Source organism: Cryptomeria japonica, chromosome 7 (assembly GCF_030272615.1).
Source record: "Cryptomeria japonica chromosome 7, Sugi_1.0, whole genome shotgun sequence".
Lineage (NCBI taxonomy): Eukaryota > Viridiplantae > Streptophyta > Pinopsida > Cupressales > Cupressaceae > Cryptomeria > Cryptomeria japonica.
Genome location: NC_081411.1, coordinates 138,741,330 through 138,760,569, shown reverse-complemented (window position 1 = coordinate 138,760,569; position 19,240 = coordinate 138,741,330).

The following is a 19,240-nucleotide window of genomic DNA, read 5'->3' as shown; positions in this document are numbered from 1 at the left end:
CAATGAGATCTTTTTCAATTCTAATCATACTACATTACCTGACATGGATGTTTATAGACACATTCCAAATGTGGAAAATGCAAACACTACAAACAACAAGGCTACACACAATGACAATGTGGACAACTTTTCAATACAATCAGCAGATGTAGAAGAATCCATAATGAATCCTCATTTCAATAGATTGGTTGAAGAGATAATGAAGAGGGATAGACAATACTTCTTACACATGATGGCACAAAGTGGAGCTAAAATACCTCATGACTTTGACATGTCTCAACTTATGGAAAACCGACCCTCGCAACAAACTCACTCCAACATGGATCAAAGGAGACCCAATAGTTGAGGAAATAGAGGACCGCATATGGTACCTGAATCACCACCAGCTTTGCTTCAAAAACCAGAAGTCCCACATACACATGGTCAAACATATGATACTTACCTTCGAAGACCATCATGGAAGCCTTATGCAGACAGATATGCTCAATCACATGCTCAAGGTATGGATCAATCAAAACAAGTAGATACTCAAAGGCATCCCCAAAATTTTGACACAAGGAGACCTCATGTCAAAATTGGGGGCAACACAATGGAAAATGAAATGCCTATTGAATATGGTATATATGCACAAAATAGATATGGGGTCCCTCAACATGAAGTTATGCCAAGTGCTCCATATATGCCACATCAATATAGACCTCCATATGGACATGTCTACGATCAGTATCATCCATACATGCAACAAGCTCCTCCTCAAATGGGTGTTTCAAACATGGGGTATGCTACAAGAAATCAATCTCCTCCCAAAAATAATTTGGAGCAACAAATAAGAGATTTACAAAAGAAAATGGAGGACATGAGTACATCAAAACCAACATACACTATGAGAGATATATGTCCTTATCCCTTCGATAAGAGCATTCCAATGCCTCCATTTCCTGCACACTTTGTGACGCCAAAATTTGACAAGTATAGAGGGAAAGGAGACCCCAAGGCACACATAAGACAATTCTTCACAGCTTGCATTGAGGTAGCGGCAGAAGAAACATACTTGATGAGGTTGTTCCCACAGAGCTTAGGCGATCAAGCTATGGAATGGTTTTCTCAATTACCTCCTGGTATTAAGTCATGGGGCGACTTAGCAGAGGCATTCATTCAGCATTTCTCTTACAATATAGAAACAGATGTCTCAGTTACTACCTTGTGCAATACGAAACAAAAGGAAGGAGAATCTTTCGCAACATTTTTACAAAGATGGAGAAATTTAGCTAGCAGATGCTCTTGCGAAATCCCACAGAAACAAATGGTAGAAATGTTCACTCAAAACGTTAATAAGGCTATTGGCTATGATCTCAGGAAAGCTTGTTTGTCTACATTCAAGGATGTTATTGAAAAGGGCCTAGCAATAGAAAGAGTCTTAATTGAACAAGGAGTCATTAAGATATTCAAAGAAAACAAAGAGGGCTTTAAAGGAAAGGACAAACCAAAATTTTGGAACAAGAACAAGAACACAGTTAATGATGGTGTTGTTGATGCCAACACAGTGAGACCCAAGTTCGTCTTTTCTGGATCAAGTTCTACCAACAATCAGGTGAACACTCAAACAACTTCTAGACCACGAAGGAAGTACACTCCATTGGGAGAACCACTTGAATCAGTATTCAAAAAGCTTGTGGTAAACAAAGTGATCACAGTTCTAGATTTTCCTCCATATGAACCAAAGGTCAAACCAAATTGGTGGAATGATGATGAGTATTGTGAATTTCATAAGAGTAAGGGTCACAAGACAGGTAATTGCCATCGATAGAAAAACATTGTGCAAGATCTCATTGATAGAGGTGATATTGAGATTGAGGGACATTCGTCTAATCAAGAACATGAGATGTTTAAGGAACCATTCCCAAAACAAGACAAAGGAAAAGCTAAAGCCACAGAGGATCAAACCTACCATACCAGAGCATCCTACAACTATGATTCAACTATCAATCACATCTCGATGGATAATTACGTCTCTACTATTATCATCAAGGACAAAGCATTTGAAAATTCTACTCAGAGACCCAAAATTGTCCTAAAAGGTGTTGGATTTTCTTTCGAACCTACCTCTGAATGTCACATTACAACCCATCGAGGTAAAATTACTTTGCAAGGTGCTCCAACTAAAAACACCGCCTCTTCATCAACCAAACCTAAGTATGACCTTATAGAACAGTTAGGGAAGACACCCTCGCTCATTTCAATCCTTGAGCTATTACGCATATCTCCCGCACATAAAGCCATTCTTGACAAAATTTTGAGAGATACTACTATTCCTACTGATCTGAACGTGGACCAGTTTCAAGCCATGGTGGGATACCTTTCCATTCCACACTCCCTTACTTTCACAGAAGCTGATGATACCTCCGTAAGTCAGCCACATAATGCACCACTACATATCGAAGCCTTCATACACAAACATAGAATCAAACGAGTCCTGATAGATGGAGGAGCAGGTCTAAACATTTGTACATTGAGCACAATTAAACAATTGGGATATTCTGATAAAGCTGTGAATTCTACAAACAAAATCACCATCAAAGCATATGATGATGAAGAGCGTTCATCCAAAGGCACAGTCACCTTACCTCTCAGAGTTGGGCCAGTTACAAAGGATGTGGTTTGTCAAGTCCTAGACCTAGATCTCACATACAACATACTCTTGGGACGTCCATGGATTCATGAGATGAGCGCAGTCCCATCTACATATCATCGATGTATCAAGTTCCCACACAATGGAGTTGAAGTGACCGTCAGAGCGGATCCAAATCCATTCATATATTGCAACAATCTGCAACCTCGGTCAGAAATAACAATTCCAGTCAATCGTGAAGCTGTTCCTTCATCGACATATGTGGATCCTGATTCCTTAAAAGCTTCTACATCCACACAAGCAAAGCTAAAAGAAAAGTTCAAGATTAAAGACCTAGGATGTGGTGAGTATATATTTCATGTTGACCAACTCCCATTATCTCCTAAGGTATTCTGTCAACAGGAACAAACTACAAACAAGGTGCAATGCCAAGGAATTGGGTGTGAACCACCTAGTGTTGTGGCTACCAAGTCTGAATGCAAATCTCCTCTAGTGGTGCAAGCATCTCTTGATATCAATAGTCCTAAGAGTGGTTCCAACAAAGAATCTAATGAGCGTATCGCTAGCCCTCTTGAGAACTCACATAGCTTTACCATTTCATCCACTCATTCCATTTCCACTCCATTCCCAGACTTGGATCAACAAGAATCACAAAAGCCCTTACTCATTAGGGATCAAAAATCAAGCTTTGAAAAGAAAAATTTAAAAGTCAAAAATAAAGAAAAGTGCTTCAATCCAAATCAAAATCAAAAGCTATTGGACTCTACAAAAATCAAAGTCAAGGATAAAACTCATATGAAGCAAAAAGAGCAAGAGTTGATCTCCCCTAACACCAAAATAATTGGGGGCAAAAGTTCTACAATTTTAAGTCAAAAAGCATACTTGTTGATCCTAAGTCTCCATCATGCTATCCTACTTTCACTTCTTTTCACAATCATAAGCCTTCATAACTCTTCCACTTGTTCCACACATCCATCCCCTTCTAGCAATACATCATGGACCTTTAATGGAGCTTCCTCGAAGGACTTTGTTATCAGGGATGCCCAAACTTCTTTAGGTGACACGCATACTGGCCTGTGTAGTCCACACACTGGTAATCCTATCTCAGTTCCTTTATCAAGGAAGACAGACACTCAAGCTACACATCATTCAGTCAAGAAACAATGCAACTACAATCACAAAGTCAAGCCTCGCACATTTGAGGTAGGTGACTTGGTTCTTCGAGAAAACCCCAAGAATCAGCAAGACAGAGAGAAGAAGGGCAAGTTTGAACCAAACTAGCTTGGTCCTTACATTATTACAGCAGTATATGGCTCTGGGGCATATCAGCTCTCAACTACAGAAGGTGAACCTTTGGAGGATCCTATCAACAGCATGCACCTTCGCAAGTTTTACACATAGCTCTTCAGAGTATCCTAATTCGAAAACACAAAAAAATCAAAAATTTCAAAAATACAAAAAAATTTATAAAACAAAAAAAAAAATCGTTACTTGGTGAAAACCTGGCAAACAGGCGCCTTGTGACACAAAAAACATTGAAAAATCGAAAAAAAGTAAAGAGAAATAATTTCATCCAACGGTGAAAACCACTTCGGTGGCGCCCTGGGCAAGTACCATGGTGAAAACTGGGTCACCAGCGCCATGTGTAGAGACTTTGCTCCTCTCTCCTTCAGGATTCTCTTTCATCTTTCACTTTGCACACACTCACAACCTATTCGTTCACAATAAACTTACCCATTCCCATCATGGCTTGTTATTGATCTACCTAAGATTGGTTAGCCATCCATAATAAATCAGATCCTATCTGTGGCTAAGGCAAATCCTACGTCTAGTAATGGGTGTGGAACTGAGAACGTCACATGTTTCGAGGAGTACAGTTTCTTCCAGCTTCCTTCAGTCTATTCGCGCACAATCCGCAATAAAGCAACATTTGCATCACAGATCTGCAATAAAATTCCATCTTCTCCACAATAAAGTATCAGTTTCATGGATTCAGTCAGTTTCAAATGAGACACAGCAGCAACAATGAGCTTCAACAAAATCAAATCTTTCAACAGACTCAGACAACATATGGTTCAGTGCTATCTATCCTTTTTGTGAAAGTGAACATTGTGACCACAATCAAATAAGACTTATACAAGTGACAAGAGACACTAAACTTGAGGACTACAGTGGATGTTGGTGTCGAGTCTTGGTTTTCTTTTGATTTCATCTTTTTTGGTGACATGTCTTTTAGCTTTTCTGGGATGTCTTTGACTAGAGATTCTATCTCCAGGATGTCTTTGACTAGAAAGGCGAGGATGGGGTATCGTCACCTATTTGTATTTGCTGTCTGTGGATTGTCTCTTAGTAATGCTATGACTTGTCCAAGGATATGAGGACATTGTGAGTCTAGTATGAACTGGGGCATTCCTTGTTTGTGACTGTCTTATCTCCATGCAAACGGGTACAATGACTTTCTGGGTCAAACATATGCCTCGATTGTCATAACCTACTTGCCATAATAAAGCTCAATGATGATAACGCACAAGAAGCTCTTTCACGTTCATATCTTCTATCTTTCATCCCCCTTTCTTGATTGACTTCCATCATCCTTCTCGAGTCCGCGTAGCCTGCTATCACATGATTGAGTATAATGACACACCAAAAACATTTGCATTTCATGTAGCTGCACCTACATTACCACATATAAGCATTTCATACATACATATAGATATCACAACTGCATCACATCCTGCATACAACACCTGTTAGCACAATTTACATTTGCATTATCATATTCATTTGCATTACATACATTCACATTTGCATCATGCATACACATATAAAACATAAACGAACAAAAAAAAAAAAAAAAATATTACATTGCATCATATACATACTTGCATCCATATCATAAGCATCACATAAGAACATCTCATCACATAGGTACACATGCATATAGCTGCCGCAAAGATGAATCATCTCATATATATATATAAAGTGTCATGATACAATGATGTCAAAATCATATGGCTACAATCACCCGTAGGTGTCTACATCATTATATAAAATGGTACAAAACTGATACAGAGGAACTCACTAATCACTCCTGCCAACACTATTGGTAGTGTTAATCCTGTCCATGTCATGGTATCCCATGCCACGTGTCCTGCCCTCATCTGCAATCTTGGATCCTAGAACACTCATCTAAGGGCATCCCTGTCTCCATCTCGATCGCACGGAATTAGATCCCCATCAATCGGTATCCGCATAATCCTATATACATCCTCGAGGGTGACTATCATCTCACCCATCGGCAGATGAAGCGTGCACGTCTCAAAGTGCCATCTCTCAGCCAGCGCAGTCAGCAAACCCATGTTTGCCCGAAACTCAGGCACATACAGCACATGTCTTAAACCCATCTCCTCGATGGCAGCTCTATCCTTGAGCGACAACTCAGGTCACAACCTCTGCATTGATGGGAATCTCTCCCATGACTCTAGCATAGGCAAATACTCCTGCAGTCAAGCAAATCAATCATGTCAGTCATGGTGGCATTCACTGTTTATCACAAAATGCTACTCGCTATCTAAATGCACATAGCTATTTATCCTAGTGACACTCACTGTTCATCACAAAGTGTTGCTATCTATCCTCGTAGTACTCCCTGTTCATCACAAAGTGCTGCTCATATTTTAGTACTCCCTGTTCATCACAAAGTACTCTATCTTGGTACTCACTGTTCATCACAAAGTGCCTTGATCTATCTTAGTCTTCCCTAGAGGACCTTCTTGAGTGTATCCTCTCAGCAGCTTATCCAATCGATAGCGTATGTTCATCACAGAACTGTCGATTTGACCTGGAAGACACAAATTCGCATTTTTGGACACAAACACATTTTCTTGACATAAATGCGCATTTATTACATTACCTAGTATGAATTAATGACAATAATAAATGCATCAAAGTACGAGGAGGTTTTGTGGTACTCACCGGCTCTCCTGCCACCATTGCCCTCTAGAATCGGCGAACACGGTCGAATCTGTGAACAAAAGCCATCACTGCTGACTGTTGCTGCTTTATTTTCGCTTTGCACTATGCTCTTGTGACGGTGTAGATGACAATGAGGATGTATTTTCCTCCGTGGTCTATCTTATAGATTGCCCTAGCTCTCATTTCCCAAGTCAGTCTTCCTTATCCCGTGACTTTGTCACTTTATCCAATCAGTCCATTCTATCATGTCTTTCTTATCGAGAGATTGTCTGCAATCTTTTCAGACATTTTCATCCAATCTCTCGAGGGGGCATATAATTCCCATCTTGGGGCAACTCTGTATCAGTTCATCTTATCTTCTTTGAAACAACGCGACAAGCCGCATTGTCTCAAAGAGGGGCAAAATGTAGACACTCAAAATTGTCATGTCTAATTAAATAAATATTTTATTTATTTAATTATCTAAGCCTAATTCTTCTATTAATTAAATAAATATTTATTTATTTAATTAATTCATTTATCCTCTTCTAGCCTTATTTCTCATTTAAATAAATACATTTATTTATTTAAATTATCCTTTTCCTAAATTAAATAAATATTTTATTTATTTAATTATCCTACTTCTTCTATTAATTAAATAAATCTTTATTTATTTAATTAATTCATTATCCTTTTCTACACATGACACATGTCATTCATCTCTTAATTCATACACTACCTACCCCTTTCATTATTTTATTATTTCCTTTACCTACCCTCTAATCATAGCCGACCTCCTTTTACACCTCTCAATATTATCCCTCCATTTCATATAGTGTCTTCTATATAAGGAGATGCTTCCTTCATTATCAAACCCTAATGAATCATTCTAATCACTCATGCTAATGACCTAATCTTGAAGACTTGGCTACACTACGATCCTACTTGCAACCACATTCTGTTCTTTGTTGAGCTCTTGTGCATATAAAAATCTGAGAGCAAATATATCAAGCAAGATCAATGGAGATAGGAAGAATGGAGATCAAAACCCTATTGGACATGTGATGGTATAATCTTTGTGATTTTGAGTTATTTGCATTGTCTTAGGTAATCTTCATATGTTATGGTGGATCTTTGTTGATTGTTAGGCTAGGATTTGGTGGTTGAATTCATTTAGCCTTTCAATATTGTTATTATTAATATCCATTTTCACCATATACACAAACCATCACCAATTTTCAATCGGGGGCCTTGGGCATGAGTTCTTTTATTTTAGTAGTGACATTTGTAGACATGGTTAATTATTCTAGGAAATCATCACATATAGCTCTTTCTTGGTAATTCACTTTCCTTGTGAAATCTCTTCGCGGTGCCATTTTGAAATTATAGCTACTTCAATTAAAAACTCAAGTAGACCTCTGAGATTTTAAGCTCCCAATGGTATCAATTCACACAGTAACTTTTAAAAATATGCAGAACTTACTTGTTGCCTGAAGAAATTCACTCTGCACAATGGTTCTTCTGCAAAAGTCTTTGAAATGACACGAGATTTTAGTTGATGTGAGGCTTAATACAACAATAGAGCATTGAATTGAAGCATTAATCCACATGCTTCGGCAATCAATTCACAATTAAATTTGAAAAAAGTCTCCAACGGACCAGAAAGAAATTCTCAGTGTCCTAGCTTTTCGTTGTTTCACGAAGATTAAAAACCTTGCATCTTCACCATCTAAAACAACGCCATCCATCAATTCCTGAAGAACATGCACATCTCTTACCTTACCTGGGTCATCCTGCTTGACAACGGGCCCCACCTTCCTTTTGTTTCTTCGCGAAGGATAAACCTCATGCATTTCTCTTATGCGAAATAGCATTGATCATTGGATCTTCTACCATCTGCTCAACCTTTTACTCTTTAGGGTGACCGCTAGTCTTTTTCACTAACCACACACAACCATCACCGCTAAAGGTTTTTGTTGTTTCGCGAAGATTAAAAACCCTGCATCTATGGGCTACGAAACAGGGCTCATCGTTGGATCACTTTCGACATGTGAGGCCTTTAACATCCCTTAACCTTCAGAGTGGGCCTTCTCCATGGAATCCACTTGCCTTATTGACTTTCTCCAGATAGCTCCTACATGTCAGCCACCTATTCATCCAACAACTCCATCGGACTCCACATCTTAACTACCACGTGTCTTACTTTGTCCATGAATTTCATCACTATCACCGCTCAATCAAAGTGGGCCCTTCATGATCCTTTTGAGCCACATGTGTCTAACAGATTACCTTTCATGTCAACCAGGTATCCAACTGTTCTACCACATCATCCGCCATGTAACCACCAGCTCATTTTGCCACTTCGCGAATGGTAAATTTTGTGTTGCTTCTAGCTACGAATCAATGCAGGTCATCCGATCAACTCCAAGTTGATCGGTCTTTAAAACCAAGAACTATCTATCCGTCAAACCCACTATCCTTTTTCTTCTTCACGAAGGATAAACCTCATGCTATTTCACCCAGCGAAATAACACGGACCATTGGATCTATCTCAAGATGCACCCCCTTTACCTTTCAAGCAAACCTTTCGCTGGGCCCATTACCTTTTCGCTATTTCGCGTAAGGTAAACATCGAACACCTTTGGCAAGCCAAATAGTGTTGGCCATCAGATCTTCTTGAAGATGATCGGCTTTTAACCAAAGGATTGGCCTACCTTTTGGGGCCCACCAGGCTTTCGCTACTTCGCGATATATAAGTCTCTAGCAACTTTACTTCATGAATTAACGTGCACCGTCAGATCTTGAGAAAGATGCTCAATCTTTAAATTCATTCTTTAATCCACCTGCCCAGGTCCACCACTCCTTTCGCTACTTCGCGAAGGATAAACCTCACGCATTTATGGGTTGCGAAACAACGTAGTCTGTTAGATCTTCTGAGAGATGATCATCCATTAGCTTTCCTTATAGACCACTTTGCCTAGGCCCACCACGCCTTTCGCCATTTCACGAAAGATAAGTTTCACACATCTTTCGTTCACGTATCAACACAAACCGTCAGATCAAAAAGAACCTGCACATTTTTTAGGAAACCCGACAAGGAAATAAAACTTAGGGGAAAGCGTAAAAAATAAAACATATTTGATGACCTACCTAGGATAAATGTGAAAAGGGGGGGGGCCTTTTCACGATGGAGTGACCCTTCCACCTAAGTGGAAAAAGTAACATGGAAATAGAATGCATAAACTTTAGATAGAAAAGGGTAAATTGCAGAACCTTAAACCCTTAGACCAAAACCCTTAGAAGCAAAAACTGAAGTACAAAGCACATTTTTTTCAGATTAACAGGTTAGAGACAAAATATCACCCAATAGTCAAAATGGTGACAACACAATCGTCCTCCGGTGGGCTTGGATAACGAAATTAAAAATGATTGTAGAGCGACAGAAGCCCTTTTGTGTGCACTTTCTTATCAGCAAGTTATGGGACGAACTAACAAACAAATTACAAAGTCTATATGGGATAAATTGAAGACTCTAAATGAAGGTGACCCTACTATTAAAATTGCTAAACTTGATGGTTATCGGTTGTGATATGAGAACCTAAAGATGGAAGAAGATGAAAGGATTACTATTGTTATGGATAAAGTTAATGAAATTGTTCTAGGAATTCAGTGTTGTGGTGGATCTCTGAGCGAAGATGAAATAGTTTCTAAAGTATTGAGAGCTTTGCCACCTTCTTACAAGATGAAAGTTTCTGCAATTAATGAGAACAATGGCAAACACCTCTATTAATAGGGATACCTTGGTTGCGAAGTTATCTTCTTTTGAGCTTGAGGAATTTGGTCCTTCTGGAGTTGCAAAACCTGAACCTATTTTCATGGATCTACATCATCTACCATCAAGAGTGATTGGAAAACCTTATATGCTAAGGAATTGGAGGAAATGAAGAAAGAAGATGAAGAGTTTGAGAAACTTGAAGCCCTATTTCCTAGAAGAGTACCTAAAGGTCCGACAGGAGGTAAGTATGAAGGAAAATCACCTTTTAAATATTTTGCATGTAATAAGATAGGTCATTTTGCATCTAGATGTCCTAAAAGGAATTCAAGATTTGAGGAAAAAACTAGAATATCTTTTAAGCCTAACCATGATTATCAAAACAAGCATAAGTACAAAAGGAACAAAGACAAATCATGCTACTATATGGATGAGGAAGGTGTGACTGATTCTGATGATGAACCGACACAAGATTTGGCTAGTGGATCCGGCAATGGAAAGGAATGGGTATTCTTGGCTATCAAGGAAGATGATCTGGTACCTGAAGAAAAGGCCCTTGCTGCTAAAGTTGAAGACAAGGATGAATGGGTGATAAATAGTGGATGTTAACATCATATGACTGGAGAAAAAAATGAAGTTTCTATCTTTGAAAGAGTTTGATGGTGGTCTGGTTAGATTTGGAGATGACAAAGCATGCATGATCAAGAGAAGAGGAACTATATCATTGGATGGTAAGCATGATACTGATAATTTTTATTATGTTGAAGGTTTAAGGATTAATATTTTGAGTGTAGGAAACTTGGTGGATAAGGGATTTCAGTTACAGTTCAAGGATGGAAAATGCAAGATTATCAACATATCTATATTGGAGATTGCAACCGGTACTCAGACTAAAGGTAGCATCTTTCATTTGAACTCTCGTGAGAAGACATGTTTGATTGCACAAATTGATGAGAGTTGTTTATGGAATAAAAGGTTATGTCATGTGAATTTTGATTGCATTGTAAATATCAGTTCTACTAAGGCAGTTAGAGATATATCTAAGATTGTGAAACCATATAATCTGGTATGTAAGGAATGTCAAATGGGAAAGTAATTCAGAACTTCTTTTAAAAGTATACAAGACAAATCTAATGATGTTCTTGATCTTATTCATACTGATTTGTGTGATCTTGCTAGAATCAAAAGTTTACAGGGTGATAGATATTTTATACTAATCATTGATGACTATTATAGAATGATGTGGGTTACTTTTCTAAGGGAGGAATCTGAAGCATTTGAAAAGTTTAAGATCTTTAAATCTAAAAGTTGAGACAAAGACGGGATTGAATATTAAATGCTTAAGGTCTAATCAAGGTGGATAATTCACATCATGTGAATTTAACAGTTATTGTGAAAAGAATGGGATAAGAGGACAGTTATCTGCACCTCGGACACCTCAGCAGAATGGTATTGTGGAAAGGAAGAATAGCACTATCTTGGATGCAGCTAGAACTATGATGATGGAAGCTAATTTGCCTCATATCTATTGGAGAGAATTTGTGATCATGGTGGTATACATATTCAACAAAGTTCATATCAAAGGAGACACCGGTAAGACACCTTATGAGTTATGGTTTCGTCATACACCTACAGTTAAGTATTTGAGAATATTTGGTAGTAATTGCTATATTAAAAGAGATGATTCCATTGGAAATTTTGATCCTAGATGTGATGTGTTGGCATATGTACAGAGTTTGATTACATGATGATATTGTATGTTGTCATTGATGTCTATACGACTAAATTATGAACTGGTATATTGAATTAAGCAAACTGGCAAGTGAACCGGTATGATGATGTGAACCGGTATATCTAAAAAGGTGAATCGGTATGGTGGTTCAAGTGAAGCGATATGTTGAAGTGTGAACTGGTATGATGGTATGAACCGGTATATGCAAAGTTTTGTATCAGGGTTTTATTTGATATGACTACCGGTTGGTAGTCTTAGCTTCAGGGTTTCCGATTGATGCATTTTAAGTCTGTGTGATTCAACCGATGACATTTTGTGATGGGTTAGCATTGAAATGAAGATTTGATCATGTTGCCACGTCAACCTTGTATGCGTGAAGGATTTCCTTAAGGATCTTGCATGAAGAAGATTGATTCTATCTACCTCGGGAATGTGCGAAGTCTCAGTAAACAGTGGAGAGCGCGTGATGGGTTATCAGCTTCCAGAAGCGGCAAAGAACAAACAATGGAGAACGTCTTGAGATTTGTTCAAGATTGTTTTACACTATGCAATGTGATTAAATGGTCAGTATTGGACCAACTGTATTGATAACCTAAATGTTTAGGGTTTAGGGTTTATGCCACTGACCTATCTATTTCCTATAAGGTCGATGATGATTTGCATTGTGAAGTTGTTGGCAAATGTTATGTGTGTATCCAAGTGTAGAGATACTTGATTCTTGCCAGACTGAAGAAGTGTGTAGATACTTGCAGAGGGTGATTGCGGAAGCAAAGGAACTAAAGTGGATCTACATTGGTATTGAGTATTGTTATCAGATCAATGTATTACCTGTTGACTTCTAACCATTTCAGCAGTTGAAAAATCCCTTAACTGGGTAGCTTTAATAGGATTTGTGTAAATCCTTTAACATGGTGACTCAAAATCATTGAGTTCTTAAAATCCTCTTGTGAGGTAACCTTAAACAGGGTTCTAACCTTTAACTAGGTATTTAGCCATCCCTTAAATGGACTAGGCTCCTAACAGAGCGGACTTCAAAAGAGTTCAAAGAACAACTTGTGGGTATTCATCCCCACCATGGTTTTTCCTAGTTGGGTTTCCACGTGAAAAAACAATGTGTTATGTGTGATACTTTTTCATGTGATGTCTTAGTGTTTTTTGTTAAGTGGTAAAGCATGTTGATCCAGTGGTCTTTATATTTCTAATGTATTACTTGCTTATGCATATGAGTGAAGTGGAAATGAGTTATTAGATTTTGTGAAGATCTAAGTGTTACTAGTTTATGTCTTTCACAGTCTCACTGTGTTTTACCGGTAGCGCCTTGATTTAGGTTAGTGATACTATTTACCAGTTAGTGCAGTCTTTGCAGTCAAAGTGGTTTAGGGAAGTTTTTGTCTATACTAATTCACCCCCCCCCCTCTCAATGCCTATTGAGTACTTATTATTCATCATTATTCATCAATGGTCAAGGGATATTTCTTGGTTATTCTAATGAAAGCAAAGCATATAGATGTTATAACAAAAGAGTGCAGAGAATTATGGAGAGCACTAATGTCAAGGTGGATGAGCAAAATAGAAGTCAAATCATAACTTATGAGAGAGAACCGGCAGTGGAAATGATCATAACCAAACCGGTCGCGCCTACACCGGAATAGAATGTTGAACCATTTACTCTAACAGTATCATAAAATTTAACAATAACTCAAGATGAGAGCAAAGAAATACAAAAATAGAAGAATCCTAAGTATGTTAGGTTAAATCATTCAGAAGATCAGATCATTGGAGACAAGAATAATGGAGTGATGATAAGAAGAAATTTGGCAGCTGATGAGGTATGTTTAATTTCTCAAATTGAAACGGCATCAGTAATTGAAGCATGTAAAGATGAATATTGGATGAAAGCTATGGAAGAGGAATTAGATCAGATAGAAAATAATAATACATGGACTTTAGTTCCCCAACCTAAAAATAAGAATGTTATTGGGACTAAATGGGCTTTTAGGAACAAATTGAATGAAGATGGACAATTTGTGAGGAATAAGGCTAAATTGGTTTGTAAAGGATATTCTCATAAGGAAGGAATTGATTATGATGATACTTTTTCTCTGGTAGCTAGGATTGAAGTTGTGATATTATTTCTTGCTTATGTTACCCATAAGAACTACAAGGTTTATCAGAGGGATGTTAAGTGTCCATTTCTGAATGGAGATCTTGAAGAGGAAATTTACATTGAGCAGCCTGATGGATTTTCACTTTCACATGAAAAAAACATGGTTTGCAGGTTAAGAAAATCTTTATATGGATTGAAACAAACCCCTAGAGCTTGGTATGAAAGATTGAATAAATATCTTTTGAAGCTTGGTTTCACTAAAGGTAATGCTAACAGTAATTTATATTATAAGATCATTGATGATAGCATGTTGATTGTTGAAGTCTTTGTTGATGATATCATTTTCGGAGGTGAGGATAACTTATGTATGGAATTCTCTGATCATATGAAGAAAGAATTTGAGATGTCTATGATTGGGGAGATGATTTTTTTCTTAGGTTTGCAGATTACTCAGACTGATAAAGGTATTTTCATCTGTCAAACTAAGTATGCTAGGGAGATGTTGAATAAATTTGGTATGGAAAATTCTAAACATGTTGGTACTCCTATGGTTACAAGTGACAAATTGACTAAGATAGATGCATCGGCATCGTTAAATCCTACAAGGTACAAGTCTATGATTGGAGGTTTATTACATCGAACTCAGACTAGACTGGATATAATGAATGCATTTTGTATTGTATCAAGATATCAGAGTGATCTTAGAGAGAATCATGAGAGTGCAATGAAAAGGATTTTTAGGTATTTGCAGGGAACAACTGAATATGGTTTGTGGTATCCTAAAGATGATGGTTTCACACTACGTGCATATACAGATGCAAATTGGTCTGGAGGTGTTGATTAACGAAAGATTGCATCTGGTGGAGCTTTCTGTCTTGGGAAGAAACTTATTTCATGGATCAGCAAGAAGCAATCATGTACCTCTCTATCTACTATTGAAGCTCAGTATGTTGATGTTGCTACTAAATGTACACAAGTTCTATGGATGAATAAAATGTTGAAGGATATAAGGGGAATGTAATGAATTGGTAGTTATTCATTATGATAACTTTGTTGCTATTGGCATATCAAATAATCTAGTATTTCATTTTAAGAAAAAGCACATATCTATCAAGTACAACATTTTTAAGGAGAAGGTGGAACCAAATGAAGTCAGACTGGTTTATGTAAACACTAAAGAGAAAATTGCAAATATCTTCACTAAACCCTTGCCTAAGGAATCATTTGATTACTTCAGAGACATAGTGGGGGTTTTTTCCCCTTAGGTAGAGACCTGAGTGATGTTGATCGGCATCAGTCTGGTATGCATTTACAAAGCTACTATTCATTCCAGATTTATGTGTTGGTGCTACTACTCAATGGGAGTAGTCAGTTGTGTGGTTCAATGCATTTATTATTTTTCTTTGATGTTTATGTTATATTTTTGGCATTGATGTAAAAGAGGGAGAGATATATGTGAAAAATAGAGCTTAACAGAATATCAGTCAAAGGGGAGAGATCAGAGCTTAATAGGGATGTCATTCACAGGGAGAGTTTGTTAACTTCATTGTAATATCATCTTAATAGGGATATCATTCATAGGGAGTGTTTGTTAACTTCATTTTAATATCATCTTATGGGATATTGTTGGTTGTCTTCCTTTAGGGGAGACTTGTTTGGCATTTCTTCACACTTTAATGTTTTTCACATCTAGTGTTGCCATCAATGCAAAAGGGAGAGATTTTTGGCAAATTGGAGGAATTGATTATCTGTTGCATTGATGTTTTGTCATTGATGGCAACACCTGTTATTTTGGTTGTTTACCAATTTCTGGTAGGTTTTGGTAGAGCGGTTGGATTATGATATTGATCCGGTATGCTCTAGTATGCTTTGGTTTGTGGAATTGGTTTGGATCTATCATTTATGATATTTAGATGTGTATCATGATCAGTTGGTTCAGGATTTGATGACTCGAGAGCTATCATTTCCTCTAGTAAGCCTTTTGGTCACCGGTAAGGGTTTTACTGGCATAGCTTTGTTGAAGATATTTTGATGCACTTGATAAGTGGTGTTTGTGCAACTTCTAGATGGCTTTCAGGATGTTGTTGGTTATCTTGTTTGTATTCCTGTTGATCGGTGATATTGCATTTATTACCAGACCTAATGCTATCTTATTCTGCTAGGTTATGGACCAATTTATGTAATGTGTTGGTGGATGATCCCGATGCGTTATGGGTTGGATTATGTTGTTTTGTTCTTAGGCCAACTTGGTTGATCATTGGATTGCAGGTTTATGTTATGAATTTGTTATATTATCTTTTAGGTGGCTGACCTAATTGTTTAGGTCCCGGGTTGGTATAAATATGATGTAAGATCTCCTTGTAGATCATGGGTTTATGGTTTTATGGGTTATGCAATTATCTGTGTGCGAATAAGGTTGTAATCATATGCAGAGGTTTTGGTTGATCATAGATGGTCGAATTAGGTTGGTAAAAGAGGTTTAAGACCTTCAGTATTGATCTTAACCAAAATTGTACTCAAGCATAGGAGATGTTATCCTTGCAGTTCACTCTTCTTTCTGGAGTGTAGTCTGGATTTATTTTATAGTCAGTGAGGCTCCTTTTGTGATGAGCAGTGCGCTCTAGGTTGTTGGCCTTCCTGAATGTGTAGGCACCTCTTTTTGTAATCACATACTTACTGCAAAAGTATTATCTGACTATGGGTAGGCTTCCCACCATGTTTTTTCTCTTTATCAGGTTTTCCACACACAAATCTTGGTGTTATCATTTGTGGATGGCTCGTAATTGCTTTTTGTCTTATATTTGTGCTTAGCTTTTATATCTACTATTCTTATATTTGGTTTATGTATTTTGGTTATAAATTCTTTATTTTTAAAGTTCTATAATCTGTCGACAATTAATTCACCCCCCCCTCTCAGTTGTCAACTGGTTATCTGAGTTGTCTAACAGTGGTGACATCTCGCTCTAAGAGGCTACCCTCTAGTTTTGAGAATGACCCACTATATAAAAGAAAAGTGGCAACATATTTCTCTAATAGGTTGTCCTTTGGTTCCAAGAATATCCCATTATATAAAAGAAAAGAAACAACATCTCACACTAAGAGGTTTCCCTCTGGTTCCAAGAATGACCTGTTGTATAAAAGAAAAGCGGTGACATCTCACTTAAGAGGTTGTGCTCTGGTTGCAAGAATGACCCACTGCACAAAAGAAAAGTGGCGACATCTCTCTCTAAGAGGCTTCCATCTGGTTCCAAGAATGACCCACTGTAAAAGAGGAAAAGTGGTGACATCTCACTCTAAGAGGCTGCCCTCTGGTTCTGAGAATGACCCACTGAATAAGAGATACAATGCATGAGAGAAATATTGTACAAAAGGAGCAGTGTGGGTGCGCCCCCCCCCCCTTAAGATGTCAATATAGTTTAATTTCGATGTCTTAAAGAAAGTAGAACAAGGATACCTACCTTCAACACAAAGAAGATATCCATTATGCAACAATGACATAGATCTATGCAAGACAGGGAATACTCTTCAAGAAAGGATAAGATAGTTGAAAAGAGATATCTTGTTGTAAGTGTAAAGGAGATCCTTGGAGGAGAAGAAATCTTTGTTAAAAAGACATCTACCCCCCAAGAGGAGTTGTCTTAGACAAATATAACATCTTCTAGAACGGAGCACGGAAGAGAACAAGAATTGAATCCTTCCTCCTATTGCTAGGTGAAAGGGATTCTTGATGAAGGATGGATCACTTTTATCCCAACGGGGATGGGTTAATTTACTATAGATGTACATTAACAAGTGTGAAAGAGGTTGTAGTAAAGGATTTACACCTCTTGTAGAAGAGAGAACCCTTGAACAAACAACAACTATGTCACACAAGAAATGGCATTAGGTAATGAAACTCACACCATCCACAACATAGGAAAGAGTGCATCCTTAGAAAAAGAGAGAGAAAGAGAGAGATAATTTCCCCCCAAGTGTAGGGACAATGAGAAGAGATTACATAATCTTCTAGAGAGAGATTAAGCATAAGCAAATACGCAATGAACTTACATGAACACATGCAAGAAAAGACATTAGTAGATTTAAAATACATGTCTCAAGAAGTGGTAATATTCTAAGAGAAAAAAATAAAAAGCATCCCATACTCCCCAAGAGGGCTTAGTCATAAGAACATACAATTGTCATAAATGATAATTACATATGAAAAATGCAGCCCCTAAAGGAAATAATGATAAATGAGATAGAAGAAAGAGAAAGGAGCGAAATCATTTCCCCCCAAGTGAGAAGAACAAGGAGAAGCATTACACATCTTCTAAGGGTGATTATTTTCAAGTGATATGCCTTCCTAATGGAACAAACTTTCTCAAGGAAGGAGCATGTTCTTCACAAGAGATCATTCCATGCTAGGGGGCATATCATACTTGTAAATAATTGAAACCATAGAAGAGGTAATTTTTCCAATAGAATTAAGAGAAGAAGAAGTGTATTACTCATGAAAGATGAGCCTCTTCAAGCAAAGAGAAAAAAACCAAAGAACCATTATATGCTCGTATGAGAATAATTGTATGCAAGAAACGAGATCTAATAATGAATAATGCATAAAGATAGAGATAGATCCATTGAAAAAAGAAAAGTGAACTTCATGTTTCTACCCCATAGTATTTAAAATTGACACAATACCACCAAAAATAATAGATAGCCCCCAGTTAAGTTGGGGAAGAGAAACATGAAGAAAAAAGAAGTGTTAAGGTACTATGTTTAGTTTGAGGAAGACAGCTAGATCTATTGTAAGAGAAATTTGTGCATGGTCATATTGCTTTTGAACAAATTTCTTAAATGCATGACATTTTCCAAGAGAATATGAATATGAATCATGAAAAATGCAATATTCCTCTCCTTTCACTTGCTGAAGATTTTTTTTTTTGTGTTTAGGAGGAAAGGAAATGTTCTTTTCATATTTCAATCTCCAATAGATTCTTGTAGCTAGTCTATCAAAATGATAAATGTGTTTTAGCTCATTGTCTTCACATGAAGGAGAAGAATTATTAG